The 21,648-nt window shown below is 38.8% G+C and overlaps 1 long non-coding RNA gene and 3 pseudogenes across 1 annotated transcript; 2 read left to right on the forward strand and 2 right to left on the reverse strand.

The window, feature by feature from the left end:
* Nucleotides 1–7,564: 7,564 nt before the first annotated feature.
* LOC148917837 (uncharacterized) lies at nt 7,565–9,200 on the forward strand (annotated as a pseudogene).
* A 4,130-nt stretch (nt 9,201–13,330) lies between these two features.
* Nucleotides 13,331–14,711, reverse strand: LOC148917838 (uncharacterized; annotated as a pseudogene).
* A 1,902-nt stretch (nt 14,712–16,613) lies between these two features.
* LOC103328272 (mitogen-activated protein kinase kinase kinase 20-like) lies at nt 16,614–17,787 on the forward strand (annotated as a pseudogene).
* Nucleotides 17,788–18,633: 846 nt separating this feature from the next.
* On the reverse strand, nt 18,634–19,523 carry LOC148917839 (uncharacterized). The gene is made up of 2 exons (XR_016125777.1): nt 19,329–19,523; nt 18,634–19,114 (listed from the first exon to the last, which is right to left on the reverse strand). It is a non-coding gene; the product is annotated as an uncharacterized LOC148917839 (long non-coding RNA).
* Nucleotides 19,524–21,648: the final 2,125 nt, after the last annotated feature.

The following is a 21,648-nucleotide window of genomic DNA, read 5'->3' on the forward strand; positions in this document are numbered from 1 at the left end:
AATCCCACCATGGACATCTCCGAGGAACCCCAAAGAGTTCGGAAAATTCGAGCTTTTCGGGTTGGGGTTTGTGAAGGTAATGGACGAGTTTTGGAGAACAGAGGAGGGTGAGCATCTAGGTAAGCTGAAAAGGTTGAGAAGGTTAGGTGTAGGTGTAGGGTGACCATCTTGCAATTGTTGCTGCATCTGATCATGGACACCATGAATATTGTCCCAATTGGTTTGTTGCTCAAAGGAAACCAAATGGCTGCTGTTGTTGTTCTGGTCAGTATTGGTGCTGTATGGATTGAACCCAAGTTCATTTTGGAGCTCAATTTCCATGGTAGCATGATGATCTTGTTGATGAGGGTAGGAGAGCTCTTCCATGGAGAGTCTCAAGTTTTCTGCAACAGCAATAAAGGTGTTGTTGTTGTTGTTGTGGGTTTCTGAGGGAGAAGGCATGACAAATTGTGGTGGAGGTGGCGGACACTTTCTGCTGATTCTGGCATGGAGTTTTGGTCAAAGTTGCAGCCTACTGTATCTTCATACATTTTTGGACCAGTCTTGAAGTTGTCTTCTGGAGCTTTTTGCCTTTTATGGGTCTGTTTTGTCTATCTGCAGCATTTTCACATTAATGGCCTGGGATGGAGGGTGGTTGTTAGATGGGTTTGGGTGGAGAGTGGTTGTGGGATGGTTTTGGGGTTGGAGCTTGAGGGAGGGAGTTTTTATTTATTTTTTAGTATTTATTTATTTTTAACGTACGAAATGACCAATTTGCCCTCATATTTAACATCAACATTGATCGAATGTAACGGTTGGATCAAATGGGCGATTAAAATAGAGTTTATGTATCATTTGGACTAATAATTTAATTTATGGACCAAAATATAAATCGAGTACAAATTTGAGGATCATTTGAGTAATTTACACTAAGTCTTGGTTAACAGAAAGAATATTCCGTATGAGGAAGAAGGAAACTGATCTTGGAACGGGGACATGTTCATGAATGGCTTTAGCATTCAAAGTGACACTGGATGATTAAGCTACACAAGATTCTAATTAAAGTTAATTATAAAAGAGCTTAGTCCTTATTCTAATTAAAGCAGCAAATACATAATAGAAGGTGTACGGCCCACCCTCATCATCTATGAACGGCTTGATTTTGATGTTCAAAATGAAGCCACATTGGACACTCGCAGACTACCACCACCAGTTACAATACCATGGTATTTCGGTGGCCCAGGAGACGGTTTAGGTGGACATCCTGCGTCTGGAGGTGTAGGACCAAAATGTAGTGGTGGCCTAGGTGGACATCCTGCGTCTGTAGGTGTACGACCAAAATGTAGAGGTGGCCGCGATTTGTGTGGAAGCGAAGGAGCAGCAGAGGTTGAGGACCTTCCAAACATGATTATCCTCATGGATTGATCCCTTGGATTAGTTCCTGCAACATGCACACATGTAAATGCAGATCAGTAGATAATTTTAGTTTATGGTTTCTAGATAAATATAGATTGCCAGTGTAAACGGAATGTTCTTTAATTTTTATTTTTCTGGATGTAGACGCCCTTACACCCGCCTGTTATTTTCAACATTTGCTTTGACTCACAACAGTTTTAATCAATTTTTACGACTTTTTGATTTTATTCTTGGCAACGTGCATGTTTTTAAGTTTTAAATCTGTCAGTCCACGGGAAATAGTTAAAATATCACAAAAAGTATATTTAACAGAAGAACCATACAATTATTGCATGTTTTTTAGCATCAAATCGTATATGACAATTTACCTATCAAAGCCCTTGCATGAGCAGAACTGATCCAAGTTCCCACAGCAAACATAAGGATTATTATGAACGTGCCTCTCATCATTGAAGCATATATATGTGTCCCTAGCTGGCTAGAATTCATGGAATCGAATTGAAATGAAGTTATTTATAGACCAATTTATGTACTACAGTACTAACTTATTTGTATTAGGTATAGGAATCACGATGCTGGTAGTTGGTGTACTTAGAAGTCAAGGGCGGTCGTAAGACTTGCAGGATCATATCACATCAAAGCTTACAAGGAATAATAATTGGGGAGTTATGAAGTAATTAATGTGTTTCCTAAACTTAGTTCTCATCACTGCAGATCCTACTGCAAACTGCCAATTTCGAGAAGCTCGAATCTCCCACAAAATAAAATGACTTCACCATCATCTTTCAAGATTGAGCAATTACACACGCACATACAAATTTGTACACAAACAGAATAGAAATATTTGCCGACGGATAGGCTTAATAGTTCAATAATGCTATTTGTACCACCTTCATAGACCACTTTAACCTCTCTAATAGAGGTGAGCTCCACGAGTATATATATGGGACTCACATATATTAGAGAGATGGTCAATAAGGTGGTCAGTAAAGATTATACAAATAACAATGCCCTTAATAATTAAAAATTCGTCATTTTGGAACCTAATATTATAGCATATACATTTTAACAGAAGAATACATGCAATTATTGCATGTTTTTTGGTTTCAAAGCATATATGACAAGTGTAAATGTATAGTACACTAAGATTACTTCCACCCATTTGTCATGGCAAATGGCTAGGACAAGGCAATGACTATTACTATTCATATGAATAGTGTTAGCCCTTGCAAATTAAAGAAAAAAAAAGTATTCTAAATTTTTTGGTTTTTTTTTCTTTTTTATTCTTTAAATTATTTCGGCGTCGGCCAAGATTACATCATTGCCAGCAACGACGGGTTGGATTTGCTCGTGGGCTTGCTCGACGGTTTGTCGAGACCCACTTGCTTGCATCTTTGCCGAATCGCAATTTGGGGCTCGTGCCCTTTTGCTCAGGGCCAACCTCCAGGTACCGAACATGATCTAAGCCCGGCTTGGCAAGAGCGCCTAAGACTTGTAGGATCTTATCACACGTCAACCTTAGAGCAATTCCGACAACGTTGGGGCGCGGACCGGGGAGGGGTTGGGCCAAAAAGCGATTCCAAAGGCAATGAGGTGGCGGAACCAGGCAATGTGGACCCCAATGACTAGGCCGCGAGTTTTGGATGACGTCCGGGCTACGCCGCTATTAGCCGTAAGCCACGTGGCGTCCATCAGGTTCTCGATCGGATTTTCCTCCAATCCAAGTATAGCGAATTTTGTGCAATGAAATAATTAAAAAAAACCCCTAAATTAATGAATTTTTTTTTTTCTATAAATACCAACCAATACTTTTCACTTTTAATACCAAATCCTCATACATTTTTGTCTCCTTCAACTATTGTTCACTTTCTATTTAATATTTTGTTCACTTTCAAGTTTTATTTATCCAAAAAAAATTTCCAATCATGATATATGAATTTTATAATAAGCACGTACGAACCCAAAAATCTAAACCGAAAATATTATCCAAATTAATTGTTTAGGTAAAAAAATCTGAAAAAAACAAAAAAAATGAATAGTATTTGCCCTTTGACATGGCAACTAGTGGAAACACACATTGCTTTTTGTAAGGGCAGCCACTATTCACATAAATAGTGGCTGCCCTAACTCCCTTTGTCATAGCAAAGGGCAAACTGTTAGAAGTGCTCTTAGTATACTAAAAAAGAGACTAGAAATACTACGTACAAAAGTTGATCAGATGTATCAATGCCATGTCCCTGTGAAAAGTACCTAATACTTCGTCTTTTGTTTTTATCGAACATGGTAGTTTATTCATATCACACACACAGCACAATGAGATGAAGCTGAACAAATTTGACCCATCTACCAAGTTACTTTTATTAACTGGTTTAACTTTAAAAAAAAAAAAAATTGGTTCCTTATTAAGTTTTCTTTTTTTAGTTTTAGAGTAAATAATTGGGCTTAATATAATATTAATATAGTCAATGTCATGTCCCTGTGAAAGGACACTAATACTGGTATGAACGTAGTGACATGTGCATATATATATATACATACGCTATGAATTAACTTTATTAAACATGGCTGCAGCACAAACAAGACCTCAAGCTAATTAAACACACCTTGAAATTGAAATTACGTACTGATGATCAACTTGGAAGACTAATTAATGTTGGTGTTGACTCTTGCACATTGCCTGTGTGTTCTCTGAACTCTCGACAGAAACTTGGAAATTCAAAAGACAATAGTTTATATCACACATTTACACTGCTCTATTATTCCATTGTCCACTTTCTCCCTCAGGCTGAAGATATGTATCGAGTGCTCGGAGGAGATTTCTCGAGTATATCAGTGATTGTTGGTGTCTGCTTTGGTGTTGGTGCTGCTTTGGGCGGGGGAGGCGGGGAATTGGACCTTTGCGTATAATTTCCAGTCAAACCTTTCTTGGTCACAAAAAGCTTACTTCCAATATTAGTTGAACCTTTCTTGAGACAATTGTCTGTACCAGGTAAAGAAGACAATTAGTTGAACCTTTCTTGGACACAAACACATCATTAATTAGTTGAAGAGTTGAACCCATCCTCCATGAAAAAACCCTTCACGTTCTCCAACTGCTCTCTCCTTCTTTGATCTCTCAACCAAAAACCCACCACATGTTTTTTCTGACATTGATCTAGAGAAGCGTGAGAATTTGAGACCTAGAAATTTAAAGCTAACCATATTTTTTCTGCAGTTTTATACCAGACACATTTTTTAATCAAAATTGAGAAAAAGATCATTAAACGCTTACTATTAAGTAAATCAGAAGATCAACTGGCAGATATATTAACCAAAGCTGTTTGTGGAAGAGTATTTCATGACTCACTTATCAAGTTGGGCATTGGTGACATATATGTACTAACTTGAGGAGGAGTATTGACGTGAATCTCCTAATTAATCAAGGAGATTTACTTCCTTGATTAATTAAGGGATTTACTTTCCTATTTTTTATATAAATGATAAATCATTGTACAATTACGAGATACTTTCCTAATTCTTTATTGTATCTAATTCCTTGTAAGACCCTCGTGTAAACTCTTATATATACCTCCTTATGGAGAAGAATAAAACTCAACCTAATACATTCAAACCATATTCATATTTTAGCAAATCTTGCACACAAAAAAAGGGAGTTTCACTAAAACACCCAAAATGGAGGCTGAAATTATAAAAAAACCCAACACCCAAAACGCTTTATAAACACACCCAAAACCCATCATTACACACACGCAAAACCCATTTATAAACACACCCAAAAATATACAATTGTTGATTTTGGGGTTGATTTTAGGTTTGTTTCTATGTTTAAATAGTGTTTGGGTTTTTTTTTATAAATACATGTCTAGGATTGGGTTTATTTATAAATTTGTAAAAAAAAAAATTATGTCACATGAATTTTATTTTTCACTTAAATTATCAAAGCATTTAAAAAAATTAGTCCGATCCGATGTTATCCGACGGAGCACTAAACACAATATAACTTATTTAGAATATCCGAAACAGCATCAAACACCTTATAAATAAATTAATACTTGGGAAAATTGATATCTTTGTCAAGGATTGAAATATCGGCCGATACACCGATATATTGGCGATATATCGACATTTTGAATTTGTCGACATCGATATTGGGGATAAGGTTATATCTTCCCTATATGATATGTCCACGATAAGTCACGATATTCGATATTTTGCCGATATCTCCCGATATTTTGCGATATCTCGATATTTCCCCATACCCATAACAAAACCCAAAAAAATTAAAAAGTTTTGAAGCAAATTGAAACTGAAAATATTTTTAGAGGTATATGTGTAGTGATTAGATATGTGTGAATGCTTTTGGCAATATTCAATGCAAAAGATGTTTTGGAGTATGCATGTTTTGGAGTATGCATCAAAAGAATCTATGCATAGTCAATTGAAGGGACATACATGTCCTATCTCAAGCTTATTTGCCACTAACTTGGCTTCCCATCTTTTGGTCTAACGTGTATTGATCACAACCACTATATTTGTAAATTTGTAGATTATATGATAGACAAAATATTAGTATAATAATAATTAATAATGTAAAGAATGTGAGTGACTGTTTTTGAGCCATGAAAAGAAGAACTTGGAAGAAGAATTGATTCTTTACTTCGTGCTTGGAATACTGTTTTGAGCTTTGGGGTTCTCTTTTTTGGCTTATTGTTCCGCCTTTAAACTGTTGAAAGCTTTTATCTAAGTCTGAGCTTCTTGTGGAACTCTTTATCATTTAATATTTGTTTCATTTTTTGGTTGTTTCTTTTTCACTTTTCGAAGTCAGACAATTGGCAAAATGCAATTCACTGCCCACATACCTCCAAAAAATTTGGCTACTTTTAGTTCCATCAAAGTCAGAGAATCATCCAACTGGAATCCATAAAATAAAGTCTGCAAAGCCCATATACCATTGTCCCCCAACCCCAAAAGTTCCCATTGTTATCACGAGAGAAGCCCTCTTTAAATCAAAGGCTATTTTGCTTTTTTTGGGGCACCAAATCTTCCCTTCTCTTCTCTTTCTTTCTCTATTAGCTTTTCAATTTTTATTTAGTCTGTGAGCTTCTTTCCTTGTTTGCAAGTTCTCTTTGACTGCTATTTCAGGTATGTGGCTCTCCTTCATGGTCTATATTATTTTTATGATAGATTTGATATTGTAAGTTCATTTAATATATTTTAAGTGTGATAGATTAAAAATGGCAAGTAGTAGTGGACCGAGTGGAGCTAGTGTGCCTGGTGGTCTTGATGTGGCATGGAAATATGCTCATCCAATAGAAGGCAATAAGCATGGCACCATATGCACATTTTGTGAATCCACATTTAAAGTGGTGGAATTACACGGTTAAAGTATCATTTGGCGGTTTGATCCACATAAAAGTGTAAAGAAGTGCAAAGAAGTACCAAAATATTAAGAAGGAGGTAATTGCATGGATAAAGGAGAAAGAGTCTAGCAAACAACATAAGAAATCTGTTGAAGAAAACATAAGATCTCAGCAAGAGAGGGATACATGGGCAATAAAAGTAGCAATCCTGTTGATGATGATGATGGCGATGATGACGATGGATATGCATATCCTCCAGGACATGCACCCTGTGGAGAAAGAAGATTACCTTGCTGCCATTAGGCGTCGAAGCAAGAGCGGTTTAGACAAAGAGGAGTTTATGGAATAGGAAGCAAGCGATTTGCAGAGAGGAGCAAGTGGTAGTAGTCAACCGCAATACCGTGCCTCAAAGCCTTGAGACCACTTCCATCTCCTCCGGTACCAATGCCACACAAGAACACTAGAGCAAAACAGAGAACAATCAAAGGCATGATTAGAAACTCAGCAGAGGTACTTGGAAGATACTGCAGCAAATTCTTCATACTTGAGAATGTGGCTCCTCAAAAAGCAAGTTCCCTCATTTCAAAAATATGATTGCTGCAGCCCAACAAGCAGGTTTTGCTTTATTCCTTATAACTTTCCTTTCTTGAACTTAAATATTCTAAACACACCAATTACTAATATGAGTTTATATTAGGTCAAGGCGTATACACCATCACCGTATGAAATAAAGCATAAGTACTTAGATATGGAACACACAGACATGCAAGCCTATGTGGAAAAGGTAAAGGAAGATTAGGCGTGTATGGATGCACCATCATAGTGATGGATGGACTGGCCCCACGAGGTTGTCCATAATAAATTTCATAGGTCTACTCAAACGGGAAAACAATTTTTTGAAATCAGTGGATGCTTCAAATAAAACCAAGGATGCAAAGTACATTGCCAAATTGTTGAAGGATGTCATAAAAGAGGTTGGGCTGTCGAATGTTGTTCATATTGTCACCGACAATGGTTCAGCCTTTGTTAAAAATGGACAAATGATGATGGAGCGGTACACTATTTATTGGACTCCTTGTGCTGCACATTGCATTGATTTAATATTTGAAGATATTGGGAAGCAAAGTCGGTGGCTAATGTCATAAATAAGGCTAGAAATTAACCAACTACATTTACAATCATAGTTGGCTATTGGCTCAGATGAGGATCTTCTGTCAAGGAGATTTGGTCCGACAGTGCAACTCGATTTGCGACAAACTACATCACCATCAATAGCATCTTAAATAAGAAAGCTGGGTTGAAGCAACTTTTTACAAGTGAGGAATGGTATAATAGTCGATTTAGTGAATCAGACGAGGGGAAGAGAATTGAAAGTCGAGTCCTTGATCATAGATTCTGGGATGCCATGGAAGAGTGCAATCCATCTATGAGCCTTTGTATAGCATCTTGCGAATTGTTGACAGAGGTAGTTCCTACCATGCCTATCTTATATGATATGTTTCACATAATGAAAGAGAAGATTTCTAAGTTGAAGGGAAAAAAATGGCTTCTCAAAATCATCAATCACAGATGGGATGTCACATTATCTCGTCCATTACATCAAGCTGGTATGTTTTAATCTTTTAGTAAAAATATGCATCAATTTTTAAATTTATACAACGGGTATTAACTACTCTTCATATTTGTAGCCCACTACTTGAACCCTAGATATCAATATGAAACAGGGGTTGGCCACAATAAAGAGTTACTTCAGGACTCCAACGCGTATTTGAAAGGTTGAACCCAACTGGGGATAGAGGTTTGCAAGCATTTGGGGCTGAGGTAAGTGAACACAAAACAATGTCTTCCTCATTAAATTTAGTTTTATGCATCTTGAAAACAAAACATTGTGATCCAGGTGATAAATTTTAGAGGCTGTAGAAAGACATTTCACCGAGATGGTCAAATCAAAAATCGATCCCCAGTATGGTGGAATCTTCATAGTGATTCTGCCCGAACTTGCAAAATTGCAATCGTATATTGTCACAGACAGCATCATCATCGGCATGTGAGTGAAATTGGAGTACATTTGCTCTTATTCACACGAAACAAAGGAACCGTCTCGCATATACTAGGCTGGAAAAGATTGTCTTTTGCTATTATAATATGAAACTTAAGCTACGTGATGAAGAGGCTGAAATGAACAAGGTTGCAGAAAATGACTACATAGACCTTCTTGACATTGCAGGGCAACCATCTGATGATGATAATAATCCAATTCAACAATGGATTATGACAGCTCACTTGGATGATGAACAAGGCAACCCTGATGCCGTTATAGCACAACATGCTGCCCAAGAAGGAGTTGATGTTGATAGAGTCATATCCGAAGATGTTAGGAGTGGAGATACTTCATCATTTGAAAGGGATATGCTTGGACCTAGGCAATGTCAAAGACGTCCTTGAGAGACGATGCTAGTGCTAATAGAATGGAAAGTTCATCCAATTCGTCAGATAATGATGGAGGAAGTAATGTTGGATCGAAGTAATGAAGAAGGAAGACAATACTGCCCATTTACTGTTGAGGCTGATTTTACTCATGCCACAAGATGAGGATCATGGATCAGAGAAGCTGGACCAGGCATTGGCGCAATTGGGAAGCAATACTCAAAGAAAAGAAGCCAACCAATCAATCCATCTGAAGATGACATGGCGATCAGTTTTGGATCTATGAGCATAGGAACTAGACCTAGTACTAACTCAAATGAATCTTATGATGGCTATGGTTATGTCATGTCTGATTATAGTGGAACTAGATATGGAGCTCAAGATGAGGAAACAGATTATGGACCTACTAGTTGGGTTAATCCTAACTATCCCATATATGGGAGGACAGTAGGGAGCTCAAGAGAGACATATGTGCACCATGTTCTAATATGGCTTACAAACTACTTGGGTTACATGACTTGGTATGATTATTGTATGAATCTAGATGGTTGTTCCTCATTGTTTGAACCTCATAGGAGCTCTTCATTTATGTAGTTGGACACTCATCTAAATTGTAATACAATGTTTAAATAAACTATGGATTTATGCATGGTTTATTCATTCTAATCAACTTTTTATTTTCAAACTTTTCATTAACGCGCATTACATACCACTTATACTTCATCATATATATATCTTATTATTAGTAAATTTTGAGTTTTATTTTTTCAATACATTCATTGACAATGTACATAACATCTATGAAAGTTTTACACCAAAATGATGTGTTTCAATGCCTATATCTGTTATTTTTATTGATTTCTTCCCGATATCTAAAACGATAACGATATATCCCCCGAAATATCCGTAAATTGGAGGCCCGATATTATCTGCACGGCCGATATTTTAATCCTTGATCTTTGTATATGTTCTAACTTCATACAGAACTAGGACTTATATACATACGAGAACAGCTATTCTAGGTAAGGAATTCTATACATACAAGGAAATGGCTATTCTAGGTAAATAGATACTGATTATATAATAATTACATTCAGTTCCTACAATCTCTCTATAACAAATCATTGACTTATTTTCTTTCCTTTAACACTCCCTCTCAAGTTGGAATGTGGATGTTGATAACACCCAACTTGCCAAGAAGTGAACTGAAGGCAGGTGCCCTCAATGGTTTGGTAAACAAGTCAGCTATCTGTTCTCCTGTCTGCACATATCCAGTCTTGATCTCACCTCTTTCTATTCTTTCAAGAACAGTGTGACAATCGAGCTCAATGTGTTTGGTTCGTTCGTGGTACACTGGATTTGCTGCAATGTATAAGGCCGCTTGATTATCGCAAAACAACTTTGCAGGTTCGAATGTGCAACACGCAGATCCTGCAATAGATATCTTAGCCAAGTAAGTTCACATGTAGCTGCAGCCATTGAACGATATTCGGCTTCGGCAGATGATCGTGCTATTGTAACCTGTTTCTTGCTTTTCCAAGACACTAGTGCATTACCAAGAAAGATGCAATATCCAGTTACTGATCGACGTGTGATTGGACATCGAGCCCAATCTGCATCACAATAGCCAATTAGTTTCAACTTGTTCTCGGCAGAGAATAACAACCCTTGACCTGGAGCTTCTTTAAGGTAGTGGAGAAGGCGATATGCAGCATCAAGATGTTGGTGTTTCGGCTCTTGCATAAACCGACTAAGGGTGTTGACTGCATAAGTGATTTCTGTCAGTAATTGTGAGATAGATCAGACTTGCCAACTAACCGCGATACCAAGTAGGGTCTTTGAGCAGTTCACCCGTAGGAGATAATATTAAATTAGGATCCATGGGAACCTTGGCTGGTTTAGCTCTAAGTAGTCCAGCTTCTTCCAAAATGTTAAGAGTATACTTGCGTTGACAAATAGAGATCCCAGTTTTCGATCGTGCCACCTCAACACCAAGAAAATATTTTAAGGATCCGAGATCTTTTATTCGGAATTGACTTCCAAGAAAGTGTTTCAGCTTACAGATTGCCTTTTATCATTGCTTGTGATTATCATATCATCCACATAAAGCAATATAATAGTTAGGGAACTTCCCTGTACATGCGTGAACAAAAAGTTATCGGCCCAAGATTGCTTGAAGCCAATGCCATAAATAGCAGATGAAAACTTGCGAAACCAACTCCGTGGAGCTTGTTTGAGTCCGTATAAGGACTTGTGAAGTCGACATACAACATGCTCCCACGAGAACCGGGCGGGGGTAACATGTAAACCTCCTCTTGGAGGTCGCCATGGAGAAAGGCTTTATGGACATCCATTTGATGTAGAGGCTGATTGCAAGCAGCAGACGAACGGTGATCAATTTTGCAGCGAGCAAAGGTGTCGGTGAAGTCAATACCTTCGCGTTGATTGAACCCTTTGGCAACAAGACGAGCCTTGTAACGGTCAACTGTGCCATCAGAGTTGTATTTGATTCGAAAGATCCACTTGCAGCCAATTGGGCGATGGCCGGGAGGCAAAGGACCAAAGACCAGGTGTGGTTGGCTTCAAGGGCTTGCAATCAGAGTGCATCGCACAACCCATTTGGGATCTGACAAGCTGCGCATATGAAGATGGCTCGACCAGCCGAGAGATATTACATACAAAATTTCGATATGCGGAGATAAGCCAGAGTAAGAGATATACCGATAAAGGGGATATCGGGTTCCGGACGTGGAGGAAGAGACGGCCCCATGTGTGAGCAAGGCGGTGTGATGAGCTTTATAATCGTGAAAATGTGAAGGAGGGCGTTTAACACGCTCAGGACCGACGAGGTAAAGGGGGTGGGTCGGTGGGGTTGAGATGGACTGGGGGATCGAGGAGGTCGGCGACATCGGGGGATTAAGGGAGGTCGGCGGTATGGGTGGATCAAGGGAGGTCGATGAGGGCCAAGCAGCGGCAAAGGAAGACCAGAGCCGTCATCGATTGGAGAGAGGCGGCATGGAGAGTGAGGAGGCGAAGGGAACGAGGGACTGAAAGGGGAGCAAGAGAGGGAGTTGGGCGGGTCGACTTAGGCGGATCTGCTGAAGGTGAGGTTGGTAAGTGTGGGTCAGCTTGGGCCGGATGTGTGAGAGGAAAGGTGGGTAAAGAAATGTCTGACGTGGAACGGAGGAATAGGAAGAGTGGTTGTGGCTGGTTGATGTGCAGGGGGATGATCAGACAAAGGAAATATGTGTTCATGGAACACAACATCCTGAGAGACAAAAAATTTCTTTGTGTCAAGATCAAAGACGTGATAGCCTTTCTAACCAAGAGGATAACCAAGAAAAAGACAACGACGAGCCAGTGTCAAACTTGTGAGTGGGTGTAAGGTTAGTGGCATAAAAAGACACCCAAAAACCCGGAGGTGAGAATATAGAGGGGAAGTCCCATGTAATAGCTCATAAGGGGTATGATGAGAGAGTAAGGGGGAAGGAAGGCGATTGATGAGGTAACATGCAGTTTGAAGGCTATCTCCCTAAAAGTGTAAGGGTAAGTTGGCTTGGAAATGAAGTGCTCGACTAATGGTCAAAAGATGGCGATGTTTTCGTTTAACGACCCCATTTTGTTGAGGGGTATATGTGCAAGAATGTTGAAAATTAGTGCCATGAGTGAGGAAGAATGAGCGCATGGATAGGAATTCACCACCATTATTAGAACGAAGGGTTTTAATGGAACGATTAAATTGAGTTTTAACCCAAGAAAAAAAGGATTGCAAAATGGTTTGTGTATCGGATTTAAAATTCAGAAGATGAACCCATGTGAAACGAGTGAAATCATCAACAATTGTCAAAAAATAACGTGCCCCAGAATGGGTACGGGTGTTGTGAGGTCCCCAAATATCAGAATGAATAAGATCAAAAGGTGCAATGGTTTTAATTGAACTAGAAGGGAAATGTAATCTAGTTTGTTTAGCCAAAGGGCAAACATCACAAATATGCTGGGAATTAAACATTATTTCTGGAATAATCTTGGACAAATGGTGAAGGGGTGCAGGTGATGGATGCCCGAGACGTTGATGCCAAAGAGTTGAGATACGACGAACATGACTAGCTAGGTGAGGATTTTGGGTAGGCATAAGGTAGTAAAGCCCATCAAAATGCTCGCCCAGGCCAATCGTCTTCTTTATATCCACGTCCTGCACAACACAAAAATTCGGAGAAAAAATTACAATACATCGTAGAGCCCGAGTTAATTTATTGACAGATAACAAATTGACACGAAATTTCGAGACATGTAAAACTCCATCAAGAGACAAATCAGATGATAATTTAATAGACCCAGTGTTGCATATTGCTGCCTGTTCTCCGTTGGGTAAGCCAACAAATTCATGATGTGTCGCGGTGTGGTTATGTGTAGGAGGCATATGAGAAATGTGATCCGTTGCTCCGCTATCGACAATCCAATATAATGTGGAATGTGGATCATGTTGTGCAATATTACAAGTGGGTGTAATGATACCTATTGCATGTGCCAGTGGCTGAATGTTACCCTTTTTATTGTGAAGCATGTCAATAAGTTCGTTGTACTCCTCGGGTGAAGGTTGGGCCATTCGCAGTGGTTGTCTTGGCAGTGTCAGTATGTTTGGCTGGTGACTAATGAAGTTCAACATTGTGAGCCGTTGGGTTGTAACGTTGGTTTCGACGCGTTTTCCCATGCCATTTATGGCCAGTGAAACCAATGATGAAATGTAGCGTCCTTTCGTATGGCCATCTCCATCGCGATGTGCACTTCGAGGATTGTGGTTGTGAAGATCCATGACCGTGATTTGCATTGCATGGGGGAGGATCGGTGTATCATTCCGCTGGTCACCTCAACTCGGCGTTCATCTGAAGAATCGGACCGTGAACCTTGCATCGACGCAAGGGATTCATCATCGAATCGATCCTAGAACCGTAGAGTAGGTGTCGTTCAAGCCCATCAAGAACCGCATCACTCTCTCTTTTTCTTCTCTCTCGGCAAGGTTCTTTATCCCTTCACAGTCACAGGAAAAAGGCTCTTGGTATGAGGCTAACTTATCCCAAAGAGCTTTCAACTTCGTGTAATAGATGGAGATTGTTTGCTGTCCTTGTCGACACTCGACAATTTCTTGTCGAATCTGATAAATCCTGGAGTCATTGCTCTATGAAAATCGATCTCGAAGGTCGTCCCAAACAGCAGCCGCTGTTTTAGCGTAGAGAACACTGCGGCTATGTCAGGATGGAGGAAGTGCAAGATCCATGACAAAATCATATCATTGCAGCACTGCCACAATGGGAATTTTGAGCCATTAGATGATGGTGTCTTGACAGATCCATCAACGAATCCAAGTTTGTTCTTGGCGCTGAGGCTGAGATGCATAGATCTGCTCCATTGGCCATAGTTGTGGCCTTCAAGCTTGAAGTTAACTAGGGAAAGTCCAGGTGTGTCGGAGTTGTGTAAAGAGAGAGGATCGGAGGAGGCGTCTGTTGGCTTTGTGGTATTTGATTCAGCCATGGTTGCTGTGTATGGTGTTTGATATCTGTATTTGTGTTTGTAGCGGAAGGTGTTTGTACTTTAGAGTCATCTAATGCTCTGATACCATGAGAAAATTGATATCTTTGTATATGTTCTAACTTCATACAGAACTAGGACTTATATACATACGAGAACAGCTATTCTAGGTAAGGAATTCTATACATACAAGGAATGGCTATTCTAGGTAAATAAATACTGATTATATAATAATTACATTCAGTTCCTACAATCTCTCTATAACAGATCATTGACTTATTTTCTTTCCTTTAACAATACTATATGACAGAAATTAATCAATACAGTCTGACGTACCAAATAAGCCTTAAAGTTCATCAAATATCTTACTCGGATGACTTTGGAGAAGAGAATTTGAACTTAAGACTTATGTGGGTTGAATTATCTAAACTATTAATTGAAGCTACAAACCTCCACTTCAATTACACAATAGACAACAAAATCAATCTGATTTCCTATTCCAATTTAGATTATTTTTTAAAAGAAAATCTAGGCAACATGCTTTAAACCGTAATTTACCGAAAAATAACAGGTTTTCTTATTAATCAATGAACTTTCCGGAAACTAAAAAGTAATAGAAAATGATGAAACAAAAAAAAGTTTTTCATATAAGACAAAATGTTAAAATAGTCCAGCTCCTCCAAAATTAGACAAACCGGTCCAGTTACTGTCCAACAATTACATGAAAGAACTTTTATGTCACTGTCAGATAGTCACCCTAGAGTTGTTTGAGGGACTAGACCATTTTGTCTTGGTGCCCTTTTATTTGTCCTTAGAGCATCTCCACCCACAAGGGCTAAGTCTAAGGCAAGGGCAAGTAAATGCCACTTATTCACATGAATAGTGTCAGCCTTGCCATTTGCAACTCCACCCATGAGGGCAAGGTCTATGGCAAGTCAAAGGCAAATACTATTCATTGTACTTCATTTTCTATTTTTTTATACTTTAAACCATTAATTTTGATAATCTTTTGTAATTAAATTTTTGGATAAAAAAATATTGGATGTAGAAGAATTGTATGAAGATTTAGTGTGGAAAGTGAATAATGTGAGTGGAGACTAAAAAATATTGGATAAAGAAGAATTATATGAAGATTTGGTGTGGAAAGTAAATAAAATGGTTATGTATTTTATAGGAAAAAATACATAATTTTTTGGTATTTTTTTAAAAATTTCAGAATTTTTTCGAATTTTTTTTGCAATTTTGCCAAAAAAAGAGGACCGTCGGATTCTGGAAAAAAAAAACCATCGAGAGCGTCCCTGTCGCGACACGCACACAAAAAAATTGAATTTCCGTGTACCGACGTCATAAAACTCAGTGGCAGCAGAACTGCCCTTGGGCCTGCCAGGCTAGTGGGACCAGGCTTGCCGGGCTGCAGGTGCTTGCGCTAGAGTGCAAAACTGGGCTTTGGGGGTCCTTTTGCCCGGGTTATTGTCTAGCGATGGACATGCTCTTATGTGATAAAGCCCCAAAAAGTAACTGTTTGGTTTGTAACAATAATGAATTATTTATGACCAAAATAAATAAATTAGTTAGAAACATTTCTTGTCTTCTTTTCCGTACCTGTATTAGTAGATAAGTATCCACCGGCTTTACTCTTTCCTTGGTTAAAAAGTTTCCAATTTTTCCGTACTCTTTCTTACCTGGCTTTAAATTAGTAATTTCGCAACGAGTTTGCTTGGCGTTCACGTCTCAATTCAAAAAAATCAAATAAAACTTGACCGTTGGAAAGAAAACACACCAGGACTCCCTACTTCTCCTCAAACCCTAAACCGACACATTCATGTGCCCTATCCTATATAAGTACTGCTGATTCTCCAAACGAATACCCTTACAATTCACCAAACAAATTAACATTTGCTAAGTTTCTGTGAAGGAAAAGGAACCATGAAAAGAAAGTCCGAACAAGAAGAATTTGAAGAAAAGAAAAAACAGAGGATCTGGAGTCATGGAGAGCACTGGCTGAGAGGGGAGATGGTTGGAGAAGGAAGCTCTGGTTCTGTTTTTCTTGCCACTCCCAAAAACCCAAGAAGGGTGAGTTTGGTAGCATGCTAAACTTTCCAGGATTGATGGCGGTGAAATCGGCAGAGGACTCTGATTCGGAGTCAATCCGGCATGAGGCAGAGGTTCTGTTGGATATTAAGGGTTGCCCTTTTATCATTGAGGGCTTTGGTGAAGAAATCACAACCAGTGAAGAGGGTGGTAATCACATGGTCTATAACTTGTTGCTGGAATTTGTGTCTGGAGGAACTCTTGGTGATCTGATTGAGAAATCCAACGGTCATGGATTGCCTGAAGCTGAAGTTAGAAGGTATACGAGGTCGATACTTGAAGGGATTAAGCATATTCACAAGTTTGATTATGTTCACTGTGATTTGAAGCCGGAAAACATACTGTTTGTATCAAATCCTGCAACTAGTACTGGTAGTTTTGTGGTCAAGATTTCAGATTTTGGATTGGCTAAGAAAACCAAGGAGAATTACGGTCAATGGAGAGGCACTCCTACGTATCTGTCCTCAGAAGCCTTGAATGATAGTGAGCAGGAGCCGCCCTCTGATATATGGTCTCTTGGTTGTATCGTACTTGAGATGCTAACCGGCAAGTCCTCCTCAGATTTAAAGCCTGGTTGTGAACTCGAAGTTTTCCACTATATGTTTGATCACGTATGTACTCCCAAAATCCCTGCTGAAATCTCAGGTGTGGCCAGGGATTTTCTTAAAAGTTGCCTTGCCACGAGGTCTTGCGAAAGGCTGACCGCTGAAAAGCTCTTCCTTCATCCATTCGTTGTACGGCCAAAGCCATCGAAAGCAGCTCGTCATACAAAGCGGAAGGTGGTTTGATCATCTTCAGGCTATGCAGATGGCTCCAAACCAAGTGCAGATTGTCACGCAAGCTCTGCCATTGTTCGCAGAATTCTGCCACCACCAGGTTTTGAGATACTTGCTGCTCTTGTTTGATGTGATAAACTCAGGACAAATGTGTTCGGTTCTTTGTTGTTGTATTCTTTTGAATTGTAAAGTCCCTTACTTGAAACTATTCGTTTCAAGTTTATCAACACGGAATTTTTCAAAGTGATTCAAATTTTCTGTCCTGGTTTTTTGTTTACTTTTGTTCGTACTAAGTTGTGTTTACTTTTGTATGCCCTCATTTCTTTGTGCTTTATTAGCTCTAACAAGGTGCGCACGCCGGTAGTGGCGACCTAATCCTAATTAAGCTACTAGAATTTAGATCAGATGACTAATGACTTATTTCAATAATCTAGACTCAGCTTCTGCACTGGAGATAAATAAATTCACGAAGATTTGCAGTAACTTTGGGAGTATTTGTCCTTTTATTGCTTGGCCTAATTCCGGGATGGTGGAAGATTTGCTCACTTAACTATTTTTCTATTTTTAAAGTCCCTTAATTGCAGTTAACCATTTCAAAATTTCAAGTTTATAATGACAGAACTATGCAATCACTCAAATTTCTGTCCAATTTCTGATGCAGATTCACTCTCCCTGATGAGTGTACACTTCATTTGATTTGCTACTTCTTATTAAAACAGCTGTTTTGGTTGGTACTTGCTGCTATGCCTCATTAAGTCCCCTTTTTTCTGTTGCTAAACCGGATTTTTGTTCGATTTGTGCTGCCACTTATTTGCTCTGGCTTGGTCTTAAATCTTTTGTTCAACAATCCCATGTTATGCACACTTTTCTGACAGAGGCCCGAGTGCTAGACCATGAAAGGCGGCTAGAATTTAAATACTCATCCACTTGTTTAAAATGTGAGTTCATCAATGAAAGCTGCAAGGGGGAGCAAAGTTCAAATGAGGAAAATGATACCATATGATGTTTCATTAAGTCCTTTGTGTGGCAGAGATACCCTCATTTTGAAGATAGATTACTGAAAAAAGATATATAAATTAGTACTTGTAGTTCCCTCAGAGAGGAACAGGTTTTTGGATTTGTTTAAATTGACTCCTGAGCAGAGAGGCATTGGTACTTGCTTTAGGATTTGAACCACAGGGGCCCTATATCCATCAACATGCTCAGGGTGCTCTTGCTACTAATTCTTAGATAATTCTTATACAAGTACCATTGCATGAACAAACTTTAAAGAACAAGAGAGACTACACCAATTAATGTACGTATAAGCTGGACATAATAGACAGCCTAGACTAGCTAGCCTGTAACTTCCTGAAGCTTAAGCATTTCAAGCTGAAGCTGTGTATCGACTTGGAGGAGCTCTCTTGGACTTGGATAGAAGATCTTTTGGACTTGGTGACTGGCCTGGTGTCGGTCCTGCTTTCGGAGGTGGTGGCGGTGAACGGAGTCGGACATCATTGTAGTTATCTATGCTCACAAACCATGTTTTTTGTGATGACCCTGCACATGTAAGACGGCTCATGTGATTCTCAGAAGAAACTCAATCCCAGTAGACCCGTTGACAAATAATTTCCCTCGTCTTTGGAGCGGATTAATTATAACTTATAAAGCATCTCGTTACGCACGCAGACAAAAATATACAGTCAACAGTTTACCAAAGCTAATCAACAGCAAAAGTTACAAAGAAGAATGATTAAGGAGGACAGCTACTTACCTTGTGAACTACTCTTTGGTTTAACCAAAGTAGAACAGGTGGAAAATTGGAAAAAACTGATGAGAGAGAAAAGAAAAATGGCTCTCAGCATGGCCATATTCATCTTCTTGAATATTGGGCATGCACTGGACTAAGCAGGCAGATATGTCCATTCAATTTATAGTGATCGTATATTAGCAGACTAAGTAGCTAGCATGTCTGTCTCTCTCTCTCACTCATAGTGGAAGGATTAATTATATCAGAAAGCTTGACCTGCTCCTCCATTAAAAATCAGCAAGTGACACAAGAAACCCACTTCTTATACTGTCACTCCCACATGCAAAATTGACCGTTAATTTTAAAAATGTTTAATTGGGGAAGTTTAATTGGTCTATTGTTTTGTATATGACTGAGGGCGGTTCATATGGATGCAGTCATCATTTCTTTAATTTTGATTGCATGTTGTCCCTGTCTCTAGGTTTTGTTTTATTCATATGCTGGCTAGGTTTCGGTTTTGTTTTATTCATATTCTGTAATCAACTCTATTGACTTCTCATAGAGAGGAGAGGAGACAAGGAGCTGGCAGCTTCTGACTCTTCCCAACAACTTTAGAAAAGTAAAGGAAACTACTGTGACTACCCAGTGAATGTTCCAGAAACATATATCCCCCACGATACCAAACCCAAACTTGCCTTTTAACTTTGCTTTCCATGCCCAACAAGCACCTAGCCAACTACTACTTTTTTTATTTAAGGGTTTTTATTAAAAACATCTATGAGGCTTCCGAAACCTATTAGGTGTGTCACTAATAGTCCTTAAGGCTAACTTGTGTACTTAAAAGTAGTCATTTCGCTATAATTGATTTTTCCCGAATCTTGAAAAGTGGCTAAAATATAAAAACTCATCCGCTTATTTAAAACTTGTTTTGGTGGATGGAAATTTACAAGTGGAAGGAGGTGCGAAAGATAAATATGACCACATATGATGTTTAATTATAAGTTATTTGTTCTGCAAAGTTTTGGTATTGCCTCTATTTGAAATAGAACCATTGAAATTTGATCAAAAGTTTAACACATAGATTAATATTTGTAGGACAAGAGATCTGATCCTTTCCCTTTCTTTGCTAAAGATGATGACTTTGTTGAGTGGCCAAATAGAAGTGAATGCTCAATGATTTTTTTTTTCCTGAAGTCCATAACTTTAAATTAATCATTGTGACATTTAATGACACAATTGTACAAAATAAATATATGTCTTAGTTTTGGTTATCTGCATTGGATTTGTGCCTCTCTTTAATTTATTTTATGTTACTGAAAGCTTTTGGTTCTGCCTGGGAGGTTTGGTATGGTTGTTCTAGCTGGAGGTGGATATAGGCTGCCTCAGTTCCTTGCTGGAGCTGTTCTTATTTTTGGTGGATTCTGCACTGTAGTTCTAATTCCTTTGTTCTCCCCAATTCATTCACAGAATTGTACAAAACGATTCGAAAAAATTTCGTAAGTTTGTTTACTTTCGTTAGTCTTGATATTGCAGCCAGTGGATTGGTTTCATGGCATAAAGGATGGAGTTGGTATTTCCATTAATTCTGTCTTTGCTTAGATCCTAGCTTTTCCATTTCACAGCAGCCTCCCTCTGCCGGATTAGTTTCGCCTTGCTTGATTTGCTGACCTTTTGTTTGGCTTTTGGCTTGTCTGGCTCCTTATTTTCCTTGGCTAGCTGGTCTTCCAATCTTTTTTCCTTTCAACAACCCCAACTTTTGCCTACTCTGCTGAGAGAATAGTATACAGTTGTTTGTCCTAAATCTTGAAAGGTAGCTAGAATTTAAATCCTCGTCCACTCTTGTTTAAAACGTGATTGTGGAAATTACAAGTGGGAGGGAGGAGGTGCAAAAGCTAAAAGAAAGATGGCAATGATGTTTTTGGACTCTGAGTGTAATTCTTGTTAACATAAAAAGCAGGTGAGGAGTGCAAATGGACAAAATGGGGCCACTTCAGGCCACTGTGCTGATGTTTAAATCCTGGCATTCATGTCGCTTTTGCAGTCTTCGTGTCAACTGCTTTTCTTAACGGGTTAACACGACACGACACGATAAGAAAACGGTTGAAAATGTAAAATATGGACACGACCAATTACAATTCGCTATCCCCAACTCTTCTGTCCTGCTCCCCAAATTTCTTCATCATCTCAATTGCGTCGTCGTCCAGGCCCTCATCATCACGCCATCGCTTTGCTTCCGCTCATTGATGGTGCCATAGATCCAAACCTTTCAAGGGTTTGATTTTAAAAATAAATAAATAAATAACCTCTCTGTTTTTCATGTAAATGCACAAATAAAGAAGAAGAT

This window comes from Prunus mume, linkage group LG4, assembly GCF_029339155.1.
Source record: "Prunus mume cultivar Tortuosa linkage group LG4, ASM2933915v1, whole genome shotgun sequence".
Classification (NCBI taxonomy): Eukaryota; Viridiplantae; Streptophyta; class Magnoliopsida; order Rosales; family Rosaceae; genus Prunus; species Prunus mume.